The sequence below is a fragment of the Macaca thibetana genome, chromosome 14, assembly GCF_024542745.1.
Source record: "Macaca thibetana thibetana isolate TM-01 chromosome 14, ASM2454274v1, whole genome shotgun sequence".
Taxonomy (NCBI): Eukaryota; Metazoa; Chordata; class Mammalia; order Primates; family Cercopithecidae; genus Macaca; species Macaca thibetana.
This window is the reverse complement of record NC_065591.1, coordinates 124959079-124975855: the sequence shown is the minus strand read 5'-3', so window position 1 is coordinate 124975855 and position 16777 is coordinate 124959079. Positions and strand designations below refer to the sequence as shown.

Here is a 16777-nt window from a genome sequence, read left to right as displayed (position 1 = left end):
TTTTTGTTCTGTGTACGTGTGTGTGCTTGCACTTCAGCATTGACAGGAAGGCAGAAATGTTACATCTGTGGCACAAATAATTATGTGACATTGTTAAGCATAAATTATCAGGGAAATGCATTTTGATTGTGAGCATAAATCAATTTTATGTGTTATGAAATTGCCACCATTTGAGTTTGCTGAGGTGACTTATTTCTGGCAGCTGTAAGCACATGATAGTTTGAAAATAGACACTCTGGTGTCTCAGGTCTTCATCAAAACCTGGACTCCTTGATTCGTAGGGAGAAAGACCACAAGTGGGAAGGGGTTTGTGTGTGCAAAGAAACGCCCATTTCACACTCTTTGACCTGAGGCAAGCGAGATTTGACTCGGCCTACATTCCTTCAACAAGGCTTTAGCCACGCAGATTTAGCCCCTTTGTTTAGCATGGCCTGCAATACCTGTGCTTCCAATTCAGAAACAAATTTAGCTGCAAACTTCCAGCCTATTCTTGCATCATGAAACATGCCTCATCATAATTGAAAAAGACTTGTTTAGTTTTAGCAGACAGACAATACCCTATTATCTGGCCATCTCGCTATTATCTAAATGGAAAGAACCAATAATAACTATAAACAGAATGTCTACAAACCTAAACGTTAGTCTCTGCATTTTATACTTGGAGTTTCTGAGGTTGGGGGCGCGGTGCATCTATAGATGCATAGATTAGATGCATCTATATTCAAATGTGAATGCATATATTATATTCACATTTGAATATAGATGCATCTAATCTAGGGATTTTCAATATTCAAAACAAAGTAATAATGCTTCTCTTAGGAAACCCAAGTCAGAGAATCCAGCAAGTTGTCTTTCTTCCCCGGATTGTAAGCCCTGCTCAGCCCTTCCCTCTCTGCAGGCAGACAGCCCTGGCCAGGCGGAAAGCCGCAGCAGCCTGCGGAGCGCTGGAGGACTGCGTTTCCTCTCTCAGTCTGTGTCTGTGATTGAACACTTTTTGGGAGCAGAGAGAAGTCACCTGACTGTTTTGGTTTGGAGGGACTGCTGGTCAGACTGTAGGGAGCAAAAAGCAGCAGAGACCAAGATGGTGATCATGAAGGAGTGTGACCTATCAACTGTGCCAAAAAGGACTTTAAAACAACACTGGCTGAGCAACACTGACCCCAGCTTGCTCTTAGAAGTGCTGGCTCTTTCCTCTTGAGGATGGCGCGTGCCCTGGACCTGGAGGCAGGACAGTGGGGCCAAGAGCACAGCCTCTGGGGCAGACTGCTGGGGTCTGAGTCCTGGCTCTAATTCCATAGCTGTGTGACTTTTGGCAAAGTATTTAACCTCTTTCTGCCTTGGTTTCCCCACCTGTGAAATGGGGAAGATAACAGTACCCACCTCAGAGGTCTGTTAAATGAAATAAGGTAATATATAGAAAATGGCTAGAAGAGGATTTGGCACATTGAAAAAACAGTATGTGTCTTAGTTGTTTATCTATATATAGATAATTCAGAATGCAGCAATCACCCCTCATATCTGCCTTCAGGAAATAGCTATAATGGTAACTTCATATCTAAATCTATATCTACTCTGATTTGGGAAAAAAAGTTTCAGTATTTCTTCCACAAATGACTTTTAATTGTTTTTATTTTTCTAACCCCAGAGTGGGGTAAATATTTCAGTCAAATTTCTGAAAACTTTATAGGATTCTCAAAAATGAATGGGGAAGTTGAGCTATCTCGAAAGTAGGTAGCACCCTGTGAGGAGAAAACCAATACTGAGAGTTAAAATGAACCCAAATTATTCTAAATTGAAGCAGGTATTTAAAATGCTTTTTTAAAAAGGATAAATACAAACAAGAAATCAAAGATGAAATGATTGGAAGGCCTGAAGTTGTCATTGACAGATAATGTGATGATGTACAAACCACAAAGAATTAAACCATTGTGACTAAAAGCAGAGGCCAGTGAAGTTTTCAGATACAATATTAACTAAAAAAGAGCAAAGGCATTTCTGCATACTAGTAGTAACAGCCAGAAGACTTTTAAAATCCAGGATACCCCCTATAACAACCAACACCTATAACAAAAGCAACATATGTAGCAAAGAATACAATGAATATTTAAGAAAAAATATAAAAATCTGTTATGGATATTTAGAAATAAAACAAATATATGTTGAATCCTTTCATACTCTGAATAGGATAATTTATCACAATAAAGATGTCAATATTCCCAGATTAATCTATACATTCAATGCAAATCAAATGTCCAATTAAAGTACTAGCTAAATTTTTTTTAGACAGAGTCTTACTCTATCACCCAGGATAGAGTGCGGTTGCGCTGTCTTGGCTCACTGCAACCTCCGCCTTCTGGGCTCAAGTGATCCTCCCACCTCAGCCTCCCAAGTAGCTGGGACCAAAGGTGTATACCACCACACCCGGCTAATTTTTTGTATTTTTTTGGTAGAGACAGCATTTTGCCATGTTGCCCAGGCTGGTCTCAAACTCCTGAGCTCAAGTGGTCTGCCTTCCTTGGCCTTGCAAAGTCCTGGGATTACCAGTATGAGCCACTGTGCCTGGCCCAGCTGGATTTTTTTTTTTTTTTTTTTTTTTTTTTTTTTTTTTTTTTTTAGTAGCTCAGTGAATGTATTCTAAATGTACACGAGAGGACAAAGGTCCATGCATAGCTAAGTCAACTTTATGAAAGGAGAGATGTGCCATAAAGTTATAGTAGTTAAAACATGTGGGCTCTAAGAACAGACAAATAGGCCAATGGAGCAAAAGACCATCCTCAGAGATAGAACATTGATTTGATAAATTTTGTGGGTGGTAGTAGAATCAATCAGGAAGAGGCTGTCTTTTTAACAGATGTGATGGAGAACCTGGCTTACTACACGGAGAAAAATAAAACTGGATATCTCACTGGAACCACCTGTGAAGGTGGACTCCATGTTAATTGCAGAGCTAAATCTGAAAGGTAAAAAGTTAATAGAAAGTAATGTTAGGGAATCTTTGTGACCCAGGATGGGGGAAGACTTTTTAAAACACTAAAAGTACAAAAAGTACATAAAGGCAAAATTGGATTACAGTAAGATTAGGCGCTCTGTTCAACAAAAGATGTCATGGATAAAATCAACACTAAGAGATTGAGAGATGATATGTAGGATGATAAGCTGATGAGATTAATACCTAAAAAATCTTGAGACTCAGCAAGAGAAAGACAAGAGCTCTAAAAGAAAAATGAGATATGAATAGCAAATTTGTATAAGATGAACCCAAATTAAACCAAACAAGCAATACAAAGAGATGCTAATTTTTTTGAAATTAAAGAAAATGGAAATTCCCGTATAACTGACAATAATTAGGAAGCTGGGTGATATGTCGATGAGGGTGAGGGGATACAGGAACCCTCACGGGGGGAGTAGAGACTGCGATTGTCATTGTGAAGAGTAATCAGAAAGTACATATACATATACCCTACTGTCAAGCAGTTCCCTCCTAGGTGCATATCCCAGAAACTTCTTCCAGGCCAGCTCCAAGGATGCTCATCACAGCATTGTTCATGGTAGAGGAGAGATACATATCAAGGCAGGAATGGATAAATAAAGCATGATGGACTCACACTGTGAATTACAATGACACATTTAGAAGCAACAGAACAGATCTACCCAGCACAGCATGGCTAGATCTTAAACCCATAGTGTTCAATGTAGAAAGAAACTGAATGAGGTCTATAGCACAATACAGTATTGGTAGAGTGAAATACATGTAAACAAATCAAATAACATGTTTTACAAGATCATATGTAAATGAATGTATGTGTATGTGTTTGTGCACGCTCACCTCTCTTTCTCACATGTTTACATGGTTGCTTATGGGAGAAAAGGACATAGGAGTCAAGAATGGCACAAAAATGGGGCTGTGTATGAACTTAATGGTGTAAGTGTGCCCATAAATAAGGCTTGTAATTAACTCAACTCTCTGCACATGAGGTCAACGCTAAAGGGCTGGGAATACACATTTAAAGAGTTTAGGAACCAGCCTCTACCATGTCCCTACCAAAAAACCCTGTTAAAGACCATCCAGCAAGTCTGCCTTGCATACAACTCAAAAGTCTCTGTGTTACACATGATGCCTCTGCTGCTGCTGCGAGCAGCAACTCTGATTTCTCCTGTACTGAGGTTGATGTAACTTTATTTTTGGCATACAGCCACTTTTCCACAAGTGGAATATCAAGGCATTCCTCTCCACTACAGCAATTTGGGAATTTCATTTAGCTTCATTATGATAAAAGTTCACTCAACCTGAGTGCATCATAAGCAACTTCTATTGCATTTTCCATATTCGTGTATCTAAGGAGAAGGCAAGTTGCTCTCCAAATTTATGCAGATGCTAGAATTCTAAGATGAAAAATAGTGGGAAAAACAGTTCACAAGTCTCAGATGCTAAATAACAACAGCGAGGATTCAAAAACTGTTTCCAGATTTCCAGAAAATCTTTAACTTCATCAAGAGATAAATCAAATTGCAGGTGCTATTGACAGCTATTAAAGCTGGAGGATGGCACATCTTGATTGGGAAAAGCAAATTAAAAGAGGCAGCCAATTAACCCTTTATGCATGTATCATTTAACCTATTTTCACAGACTTTTTAGTGTTTTATTATGGTTTCTAGAAACTTAATTATTAGAGGTCACCATTTTTTAAAGTCAAATTTATCTATTGAAAACCCTAAATTTGGCTGGGCACAGTGGCTCACACCTGTAATACCAGCACTTTGGGAGGCCAAGGTGAGCAGATCACGAGGTCAAGAGATCGAGACCATCCTGGCCAACACAGTGAAACCCCGTTTCTATTAAAAATACAAAAATTAGCTCGGTGTAATGGTGTCTGTCTGTAATCCCAGCTACTTGGGAGGCTGAGGAAGGAGAAGTGCTTGAATCTGGGAGACGGAGGTTGCAGTGAACCGAGATCGTGTCACTGCACTCCAGCCTGGCAACAGAGTGAGACTCTGTCTCAAAAAACAAAAAACAACAACAAAAAACAAAAAAAGCCCCCTAAATTTACAAAGAAAGGAAAGATAAAAACATAAATGGAGTACATCACTCTCCTTTCTGAGATGCATTAGAAATTTTTGGAAACTAGAATATTCTATGTGCATTCAGAAATGCCATGTATTTATTGTACCCTCTAGATGGCTACCAGTGAGTATTAAATAAAATACTCATTGAAATAAAAGGTTGATTAAGCTCAAAATGGTAATGGACGTCCATGTTACACAGGGTATTTCTCAAAAGCATTTCTTATGCAGGTAATTTGTATGCATTACTTTTATAGTTTTCATTCATTCATTGATTCACTCATTCATTCATTCATTCTTGAGTCTTTCATTCATTAAGTATTGCGTGCCTATTCCATGCCAGGGACTGTTCAGCCTTTGGTGGCACCCTCACTGGCCTGCTTGTCCACTGCAGGGGCCATGCCTATCTGTAGTCCCAGAACCAGCAGAGTCCACAGAAATAGGATGCTCTTAACTTTTAAGGGGACATTAGGTCCCGTCCTCCAATTCCATTGAGACGTTGCCCACATTCTTTTTCAAGACTTTTTAGGGAGGTCCTTTTTCTGACTTCCTGTATCTCTGTACCCTGTTCTTGACTCAGTATTTAATACCAAGTGTTCAATAATATCAGTGCAGTTGTATTTCTTACTCTTTGTGACATAATGCAGTTTCTATCATTCTTCAGTACCTGAGCAGGGGTGGGTGGGTGGGGGCGGGGTGGGGGGGGAAGAGCAGTGACTGTTACTCTGTATCAGGCACTGTTCTCAACATTTCACATGCTTTTAGTCAACTTGGCCTTACAGTGACCCTCTGAGGAGCTAGAAAAACACCCAGCTCATATCACTCAGATGCTAAACAACAAGTAAGTCAAAAACTGCTTCCAGACTTTCAGAAAATCTTTAACTTCATCAAAGGGATAAATCAATTGCAAGTGCTATTGTCAGCTACTATCATAATAATTAATATTAGCCCCATTTTACAGATAAGAAAGCTGAAATCTAGGAAGTTTAAAAGATGTGCTCAAGGCTGCATAGCCAGAAAGTAAAGGAGACATGAATTTCACGACGAGACATGGTTAAGTGTATTCGCCTTTTCCAAATGAATCTCCATTCCTTTAGAGATGACCTGGAGGATAGAGGATACTGTGTCCAATCTTCTTCCCTCCCTCCTGCTGCTCTGAGGTGATGTCACCAACGCCCCAGTGCAGATCCCCTGTTCCAGCAAACAGGTCCAAACTAGTGTTCTGAAATCAGGGGTCCTACATTTTGGTGGGAGAGAGCCCCAGGGAAGGAAAGAGGGATAAGTTTGGGATGCAGAATGGTCAGATGATAGAGATGAAGGTTCTACATGAGGGAGGGTAGATGCTGCTCAGCAGAGGCCACGGGGAAAATATTAGTGCTAATTGGACAAACTGGGCTGGTGAACCTGCAAGTCATCCTGGGACAGGAGAGCCTCGCCCCCTTTGCTTCCGCTCATCTGTTTTGATGGAAGGCCTCGCTCTCCAGTTTCCTGCCATTCCTACCCCATTGAAGGGGATTTTGTGGAGGGCTAACACTTCATTTCAGAAACTTGGGATAGATTGACTCTGACTTAAACTCTAAGGTGTACCTTGCCGAACTGGCCATAACTTATGTTATTTGGCAGTGAAGAGTAGCAATGGAGAGTTCATGCTTATTTTCTTCTTTTCCCTCTTCTTAAGCAAGAGGTTTCTTGTATGTAGACTAACTCTCATAACTAACATTTTGATGAAATTAGAAGCATACATATTAATGCCACTTGTTTTTCCAAATTTCCCAGAGAATGGTCTTGAAGTACAATGTTGTAGGTTCTGTCAAACTCACATGTTGGCTAGGAGCTGCTTGAGAGCTGAATTTATTATCTGAATAGCTCCTTGTGCCCCGTCCGCACCCATGTGGACCCGGCAGTGTCGCCCAGAGTCTGCTGGTGCCACCCTGTCAGGAATCCTGCCTGTGCCTTTGGCTCATGGCTGCTGATTGAAGTCTGTGGCATATGTCCCCTATATATAGAAATGCACATATCTATACATGGCTGTGGAGCTACAGATAGGCACACTGACACCCCCACACGTGAATCTGTGCAAATTTTTTTCTTGACTTTTTCCTTCAACCCAGTGATTTCCTAACGATCTGTTACCCATCTAAGACAGATTGCTTTTCATGGTTCAGCAGTCCCAGCACAGACATTCATTTTAATCAATAGAGCAGTCAAAAGAAATAATAGATTTACTTGTTTTTTTCTTTTTTTACATTTAATTGGAAATTTTCAAGTGATTACCAACTTGTGTAGATCTCAAAGTTTAGGAAGCACTGTTAGCTAAGCACATGGGCCTGGCATAAGTGCACACACGTCACCAGGCAGGATGTGGGTCTGCAGAGAGGCTGGGCTGGGGTGGAATGATGCAAACTGTTCCTGTGGAACAGCCTAGTTCCCCTCATTTCTCTCTTACATCATCAGCACTAAACTCCGAATTCCCAGGCATGTGTCTAGGACCCAGGGCCTATCTTTCATCCTCACCCTCATTGCCAATACCTTACCTAGGCTGTCCCTAGGACCAGGGCCTATCTTTCATCCTCACCCTCATTGCCAATACCTTACCCAGGCTGTCCCTAGGACCAGGGCCTATCTTTCATCCTCACCCTCATTGCCAATACCTTACCCAGGCTGTCCCTAGGACCAGGGCCTATCTTTCATCCTCACCCTCATTGCCAATACCTTACCCAGGCTGGCACCATCCTTCCCTTGTGCTGCTGTACATCTGGGCTCCTTGCCTTCAGTTCTTCTTCCAACTGTTCTTTGAATTAGCTTTCTAAAGAAAAATAAAACCATGCCACTTCCTTACTCAAAAACTGTCTGTAACTCTCCACTGCCATGTGGCCTTGACTCTGGACGTCAGTTTTTAAATCTGCAAAATGGGAATAAGAAGTCCACATCCTTAGCAAAGCAGGCAGAGTTCTCAGCCTCTACTGAGCCAACAAGTCTCTGAACACCCTACGCCTTTTCCTGTAACTCTGTCTCTATGGCAGACTCGTACCCTTCCTTCAAGACTCAGGTCAGATGCCTCCTCTCCTGCAAAGCCATCACTCTTTGGAAAATTGTGTCCCAGTTCCAGGTTCCTCCTGCCTGTTTGCTGGGCACTGTTTGATGACAACACTGGCCATTGGTGGCCTCTGGGCTGTAGGCTCCATGATGGCAGTAGTGTGCCTCGTCTTTCTGTCCACCACAGCACCCAGCACAGCGTCTAGTGCAGAGTCCAGCAAACAGCATGGATGAGCGAGCAAAGTGTATGACCTGGAAGGAGTCTGGATCAGGTAGCTATGTCTCAGCACTGCTCTTCTTTATGTGAAAGTCTTGCTTGGCTAAGAAACTTAGATGGAAGTTATCCTATTGGTTGATGTCAGTTGGATTCGAAAACCCTCCTAGATCCCTGCAGGCAAATTATTAAGAGAGAAAACCACTCTGGGGGCCAATCTGGAATGGTTTGGAAACCTTTCTGTATTCTCCTTTGATGCACTTAAAATGTGTAAATCATTTGATGGACCGTCCTGTATTTTGCTAGTAGGACTATGATTTTATGAGGTGCATGTTATCACTCTCCTTTCACTGGGGGAGAAACTGAGGCCTTAGGGCAGTAGCTCCTCAGCTGTGTTTGCAACATTACTTGGAGCAGCCTTAAAAAGACTCCTGCTACCCAGACCAATTATATCAGAATGCTGGGGGTGGGCCCAGACGTCAGTTTTGTCAGAGCTCCTCACGCGGCTCCGATTTGCAGCCAAGTTGTGAACACCGCCCTAGAGAATTTAGATTCCATATCCATGGTGACTGCGAGGCGGTAGAATCGATGCTAGAACCCCAGTCTTCGGTGCTAGGCCTACTTCCAGGACTCGCACTGTCTCTTTGTTATGACCGTGCACTTACTACAGAGAATCAAGCTCCAGCCCAGAGCGTCTGCTCCCTCTGCTGTGGCAGGGGAGGGTCCTCAGGTCTCTTTTTCCTCAACTGTAAACTAGAGACACTGAAAATTCTCTTACAAAGCTTCTGTTTGAATCCAATGACATGAGGCCCTATAGATGGGAGCAACTTTTAAATTAGAGGGTTGTGTAATATTATAAAATGAAGAAATAGTAATCCCATCATGAAGATAGATCGCTTTGGGCAGATTGGCTTCTTATGGGAGACTTGGTGTGATCCTGAGGCTGCTGGAGCTTTGAGGTGGACGGATGCAGCATTCCCCTCCACGCAACCGTCTGGGAATGGGAATTTTCAGCACCAAGTGTGTAGAGCTGTCCTTTAAGTCTCACCTGAGACAGGGTGTCTTCTTAGTATGTTGTTCCAGTCAGCTTTCTGCTGCCGAGGATGTAGTAATTTGCCTACCCTTGAAAAGAGACCAAACGCAGACAGAGTATTCTGCAGGCAAAATCATACTTAGAGTGTCTCAGGTTATCAGAGTAAGTGGTAGTTGTCTGATTATAAAGTGGAAAGATATTATTCAGACATGGATGTATCTGTAATCAGCAATGATGAAAAAGGAGGTATACAGGAAGTGAATGGTAATTAGAGGGGACTTGGGGGACATTTTTGCCTAGGTGTATTGAGTCTCTTTTCGGCCTAGAGAATGACCCATTGCTTAGAATTTCCAGGGACCTGGGGACCCATTAGCATTGCAATTGTCATATAGCTTGGAAATGTGGATGCAGGCATTCTATTTTTGGAAGGATTCAAACAGCGTCATTCTTGAAAAGATCTTATAAGTTTGGTATCTGATCAAGAAAAATACCGAATAAAAACCTGGTCTTCACCAGCAGTTGCAGAGGATAATTAGGCTAAAGCCTCCTCTTGCCTGTGTTCAGGAGAGTTGTTCTGAGAAGTCTGAGACTGAAGGGATTTTGAGATGAAGAATTGCACTTCCAAGGGAAGGAAGACAAGTAATTTGATCTGGTTGTGGGACTATCAGACCGAAAGCATGGAGACCTGATTCAATTTCGCATCTGCCAGCTGACTGACTTGCAAGGTCATCTTTTTGTTTTTAGGCTTATTTAGCTCTTAGCTACTAAACAGACATATATTGAGAATCATATATTGAGAGTCAGAAGAAATGTTATCTGACTCTTGTGAACCCTGATACTTAACATTTAACACATAAATATATTTGATGGCTTATAAAAGAGCCCAGTTTTCTACCCTGACCGGTGGCCCTAGTGTCTCAATAAAATAAGCGTCTGAAAGTTCATGGTGTTCTGGGAACATGGCCCCAGTGTGAACAGTGGGTACACACGTGCACAGAAAGCCACCATCGTTACTTCAGTGATTAAGAGACCTCTTTTTTTGTGATGATATATAGCCTGACCTCAGGAACTGAGGATGTGCAAAGACCCTCTCCCTAATTACGATCGCTGCTTCTTCACTGGCAGCAAAGCACAGACAACCTTGTTTCATATGCAAATTGCAGGAAACGTTCCCCCCACCCCCCCAGTCCCTGTAGCTTCCCTTGATTTAGGAAGTCATTCATAGCCCCACTATTGTCTGTGTCGAGGGGGGCTGGGGGGGAAGGAACATTCACAGGCCCTCCTCACCCCTTTAAATGGATGTTTAATAAGCTTGGAAATGCGATTGTCTCCAAGAAAGCCAACAAGGGAGAATCAGAGCCTGTTTGCTTAGATGAATATGAAACTTTAACATAGTCCAAGAAGACCCCTGCAATCCCTGCTAAATAAGATTTGATTTCTCTTTAAGCTGTTTTTAATAGCTGGAATTACAGAACATTGTGTTTACCAGCTAATAGGTTTGTGAGCAGGCGGCTGGCTTTGTCTTCAGGGTGACACCGTGTACACCTGTATCCACAGAGCCACCCCTCCCGTCGGCGGAAGCTTATTGCTGCTGGAGCGCCTTCCCCGTCTGCTTCTCTCTCTGTCCCTGTTTTACCATCGTGTCTCTGTCCCTGTCTCTGTCTTTCTTTCTCAATATGTTTATTTTGTCTTTTAGGGGCAGGGGGCGCAAAGCAGTTTTATCCAAATTCTGCTTTTAGTCTGTTATGTTTTAGAACCAGGAAATGGGGGAAAAGAAAGAGTCCTAGACAACTTAGCTCTGATAATTCATTAAGAGAAATGTAGGCCCCAGGCAGGCCAAACGTTAATTGCCCCCAGGAGACCAGGCCTTCCACTGTGCATTTTGTTCTGGGATGTGGCCCAGATCACAAAACACACAAACTTACAATCTAAGCCTCATACCATGCGGAAGCGCCAGTCTGCTCTTTAAACCTGTGTCTTCCACCCAAAAATACGAACAACAATTAGTTATAGTGATCAATATTAATAAAAAATAGTATTAGTGTTATCTTTGAGCACTAACAATGTGTCCAACCCTGAATTTTCTATGCATTTAGTCCTCTTGACTGCTTTTCTATATGGATGGAATCATTCCCATTTTACACATAAGGGACCTGAATGACTTCCTCACACTGAGGCTGAGGCAGAACTTGCAAAGGGCTGAGCAGGACTTGAACACAGGACCATCTGACTTCAAATGCGATGCTCATAGACTACTGACAATAGGCACCTGCACGGTGTGGGCTGCCTCAAGAACTCTTCTGAACACTGTGTCTGCATTTACACATCCAATCTTTACAACAACCCTATGTGGAAGGCACTTTCATTTGTTCCCATTTTCCAGCGAAAGAAACAGGCACAAGAGGTTATGAACCTTGCCCAAGCCACATAGCCCTGGCTGGACGTGAGGTATGGGGCTGTGAACCCAGGCATGCTGCTCCAGGGTCTGAGCTCTGAGACCTTGATGCGATACTACCTCCCCGCTAAGCTCCTAAACTTGGAGAGAGCTTCTGCAGCACCTGAATCCACTCAACAAACGCATGTTAAACACCTGTGAGATTCCACACTGTGTCCGGGTTAGGAGACAACTAGAAACACCACTCCTACCTTGGGGTTGAGTGGGTGGGTAGGGAAGTGCAAAGGGGCTGCCCACTCCCCTTTCCTAAATGCCTTTCTGCACTGATTTTGAAATTTCTGTCTTTAAATGAAGGCTGCTAAGGCTGAGATGTCCTTTTGTTATGTGCAGTTATTTGGGCCAACTTCTGCACTACACAGGATGGGTTGCCCCTGGTCCAGTGCCCTCCTGAGGATGGTCTTGGTCCCTATGCTAGAGAGCACAGTCCACAAGTGAGTGGAGAGAGTCTGAGTGAGGAAAGAAACCCATAAACCCAATAATGTACCCACCTTCATCCATCTATACACCCGCCCACCCATCATCCATCCATCCATCCCCCCACCCACCCATCATCCATCCACCACCCACCCACCCACCCATCCACCCACTTATCCACCCATCGTTCATCCATCTTCCCCTCCACCCACCCATCATCCATCCATCTATCCTCCCATCCATCCCACTTATCCACCCATCATTCACCCATCTACCCATCCACTCACCCATCATCCATCCATCCACCCACTCACCTATCCACCCATCCACCCTTCCACCCATCCTCCCATCCATCTACCCTTCCATCCATCCATCCACCCACCTATCTACCTATCCACCCACCCATCCGCCTATCCAGCCATCATCCATCCATCCATCCATCCATCCATCCATCCATCCATCCATCTATCCTCCCATCCACCCACTTATCCACCCATCATTCACCCATCTACCCATCCACTCACCCATCATCCATCCATCCACCCACTCACCTATCCACCCATCCACCCTTCCACCCATCCTCCCATCCATCTACCCTTCCATCCATCCATCCACCCACCTATCTACCTATCCACCCACCCATCTGCCTATCCACCCATCATTCATCTATCTACCCATCCACTCACCCATCATCCATCCATCCACCCACCTACCTATCCACCCATCCACCCTTCCACCCACCCTCCCATCCATCTACCCTTCCATCCATCCATCCACCCACCTATCTACCTATCCACCCACCCATCCGCCTATCCAGCCATCATCCATCCATCCATCCATCCATCCCATCCATCTATCCTCCCATCCACCCACTTATCCACCCATCATTCATCCATCTACCCCACCCACCTATCCACTCATCCACCATTCCATCCATCCTACCCACCACACCATCCACCCTTCCATCCATCCATCCATTTCACCCAATCCATCCATCCCATCCATCCATCCATCCATCTATCTATCCTCCCATCCACCCACTTATCCACCCATCATTCATCCATCTACCCACCCACCTATCCACTCATCCACCTTTCCACCCATCCTCCCATCCATCCACCCATCCACCCTTCCATCCATCCATCCACCCATCCACCAATCCATCCATCCATCTATCCATCCATCCATCCATCCATCCATCCATCCATCCATCCATTCATCCATCCATCCAAAGTGAATGGGCTTTTTGGCTCCTGTGTTAGAGGGGCCATGTTAGAGGCAGGTACTCAATACAGTCCAGTGGGGAATCAACAGAATAAGTGGTTTTCCTAGAAGGAGACAGAGTTAGAAAAACCTTCACAAAAGGCTTTGTGATCTTTTGGCATCTTCTTGAAAGGGCAGATGGCAAGAGTGGTTCATGAATATTTAGAATTCTCTGGAAACGTCTTTGGGACCTGGAGCGGTGGTATCTTTTCTCTTTTGATCCTGCCTGTGCTCGCATCACTCATCACACCTCACCCATCAAGGCAGCCTCACGTCTCCCTTTACTCACCTTGTCAGGTTCCCCTTCCTCATTCACAGTGTGTCATGGGAACGTGAGAAATAACAGACGCAGCAAACAGTATGGAAGCATATTAATAAATCATTTTAAAGTATTAAAATTGATATTGGGCTTCTCTGCAATATTTTATCTTTTATAATTTATTAAGCATGTTATTTGTCACCTGGTTAAGCAAGAACAACCAATATTTCATTGGGGGATCCGATTTCTCAACGTGGGATGGAAGGGGTGGAGTCCTTCCCATGGAGAGTGACAGGATGCCAGCCTGAATGTCAGCTGGCAGCTTGACCTTGTGGTTTCTTAGTTTGTTTATGGATTATGATGACAGCCCAAAGCCCTCTGAATACCCAGGACAGGCAGAGGTATGAAAGGTATGAAGAGTGCACATACTTTCTCTCCTTCATGTGTCTCCCTTCTCCTGGGGCAAGATGGGGGGTGGGTGATTCCCACTGATGCTGTCCAGTCTCTCCTGCACTTGCCGTCACTCACTGAGTAGCGGTGGAGTCCTCCGATATGCCAGGCACGGTTGGTAGCAATCAGCACACATCATTAAACAAAACAAACCATGGTCCCGGCCCTTGTGGGGCTTATCTGCTAGTGGGAGGAGATAGATAATAAAAAATAAGCACATCGAATCTGCAAATGTGATAGTAGATTAGCAGGTGGTAAGTGCTGTGTCTTAGCTAGAGCTGCTATATGAATGACCATAGCCTGGGAGGCTTAAACAACAGACCTCTATTTCTCACAGTCTGGAAGCTGGGAAGTGCAAGATCAAGGCTTGGCAGAGCTGGTGTCTGGTGAGGGCTGCTTCCTGCTTTGCAGATGCCTGTCTTCTCCCTGAGTCCTCATGTGGGAGAGAGGGGAAGGGTTCGAGGGAGGGAGAGAAAAAGAGAGAGACAGAGAGAGGGGGCAAGCTCTCTCTTGTCTCTTCCTATAAGGGCACTAATTTCATTCATGAGGGCCCCACCCTCATGACCTGATCACCTCCCAACGGCCCCACCTTTTAATACTCTCACTTTAGGAGTTAGGGCTTCAACACAAGAATACTAAAAAGACAAAATGTTCGGTCCATACCATGCTATATAGTACCAAGGATAAAAAAGAAAGCAGCAGAGAGTGTGGGGTGGGCTGGCCGGTAGCCCTGTGGTAAACAGCAATGCTATTTGCTACACACCTTGTTTCTGCGTTTTCCTCGCTGAACGGCATTTGGATCTCAAAGAATTGGAGCCATGTATATTGTCCCACGTTCACAGATCCATGAGGTGTCTCTCAGAAAGGAAAACATCATTGAGGGTCGACTTGTCCTGGCCTGTGACACCCCCTTCTTCCACTGCCCACCTGTTGCCTGTGCCGCCAAGAAGGACTGTGCTGGCTCCTGGGACCTTCCCTCCCATCTTTCCAGGAGGAAGAGCCGGGTATAGGTTGGAGAACAGTCCATAGGTGGGGCTGCAGCGCTGTCCCCTCTTTCCAGAGGATGTCAGGGAAAGCCAGTGGACCGGAAGTTGGTGACATCTGGCAGTTGCTGACCACATCTAGCAAGCCGAGGAATAAAGCTGCTTGGCAGCACGGATGGCAAATGGCTGCGTCTGGACAGCTGTGTGGCTGTCAGCCGTTTCCTCTTCAAATTGGTGCCGCCCACTCCTCAATGCCTGGCTTGGGGTTATCTCTGGACAAGCATGTCAAACCAGGAGCTTCATTCCTGGAAGCTGCGGTGAACTTCTGGAGTGAACAAGTGTGTGGATGTCGGCCTCCCAGAGCTCCTGTTTAGCTGATTCTATGGGCACGGGTCTCTGATCTGAAGCATCTCACCGACTGCATCTATGAGTCAGGCTGTGCTTCTAGTTTCTGGTCATAGGGCACCTCAGAGATGGAAAACTAGGCAGAACCTGGACACCCCACCTTTGTAAGCCAGCAGAGCCACTTAAGGCAGAGCTTTGGGGGTATGGGGTAGTTAGGAATAAGTGAATGAAAGAAGGAAGGAGTTTATAGTTAGCATGCAGAAACGTACACAGTCTTGGTGTTTATTAGATTTATCACAGTCTTAGGAGGAAGATCTGGCTTCCCTGGTGGAAGTGTGTCAGTCACACAAATGGCGTCTACCACGTGTCTTGAAGTCGGGGAGGAATTGAGCCCATTCACTTAGGAGGTGAAATGGGATAGCAAGGGCTGGATGTTTTAGAGACAGCTCAGTCTTTACCAAAGGTGCCTTGTCCTAAGAATCTTTTAGGGAACTTGATACAAGTGTTCATTCTTGGGCTGTGCACCCCCAAACTAATCAACCAGCCCTCCAGGGGAGGAGCCTGGGAATTTGCCTCTTGAACCAGCACTCCAGTGATTCTTAGGAGAGGGAGCATGTGGCTCTCCACAGGGCGCACATTAGAATTAATCAAGGAGCCCTTGATAATTGCTGGTACCCTGGCCTCATCTTGGAGAGTCAGTTGTATTTCATCTGGTTGGGGGCTGCGTGTTGCAAGTTCTAAAAGCTCCAAGGTGTTCTTATGCGCAGGTAGGGGAGGCTTCTGTGCACACTAGACAGTTCAGGCTTCTGCGTAGAAGATGCAGGCGGAATCTCTTCCTTGCTCGCTCACTGTTTGCCTCTGGGTGGGGGACTTCTGCTTGCGGAGCCTCACTGCATGAAGAGGAGGTAGTGGCCCCGCGTGGTCCAGTTGAGGGTCCTCTGGAAGAGTTAATGAGCCCCTGGGTGTGAGCACCCTCTTCCACTGACCCCAGCTTTGTGGAGTAAGCCGCCAGCCCTGCAGCACCCTTTGGGACTGTTTCTGCTCCTCTCCAGCCATTCTTTCTTCTGGGGTCTGTGCCTGTCTGGATGACAGATGCAAAGGGCACAAGAGTCTGGGACAGGCAGGGACCCAGGCAGGTTCTGACTGCTGCTGTGTGTCAGGTAATGAGGAGGGAGGGCTCTGGGCAGGCAACCGCTTCCGCCGCCTTGTCCACCTCCACATTCTCCTGACTTATTACATTGTAATAAATTGAACCATTCCACTT

General features: G+C 44.8%; 1 protein-coding gene across 1 annotated transcript in view; it reads right to left on the bottom strand.

The window, feature by feature from the left end:
* Positions 1 to 16777, bottom strand: part of ACAD8 (acyl-CoA dehydrogenase family member 8) — a 675944-nt gene that overhangs the window by 581080 nt on the left and 78087 nt on the right. The window lies entirely within an intron of this gene.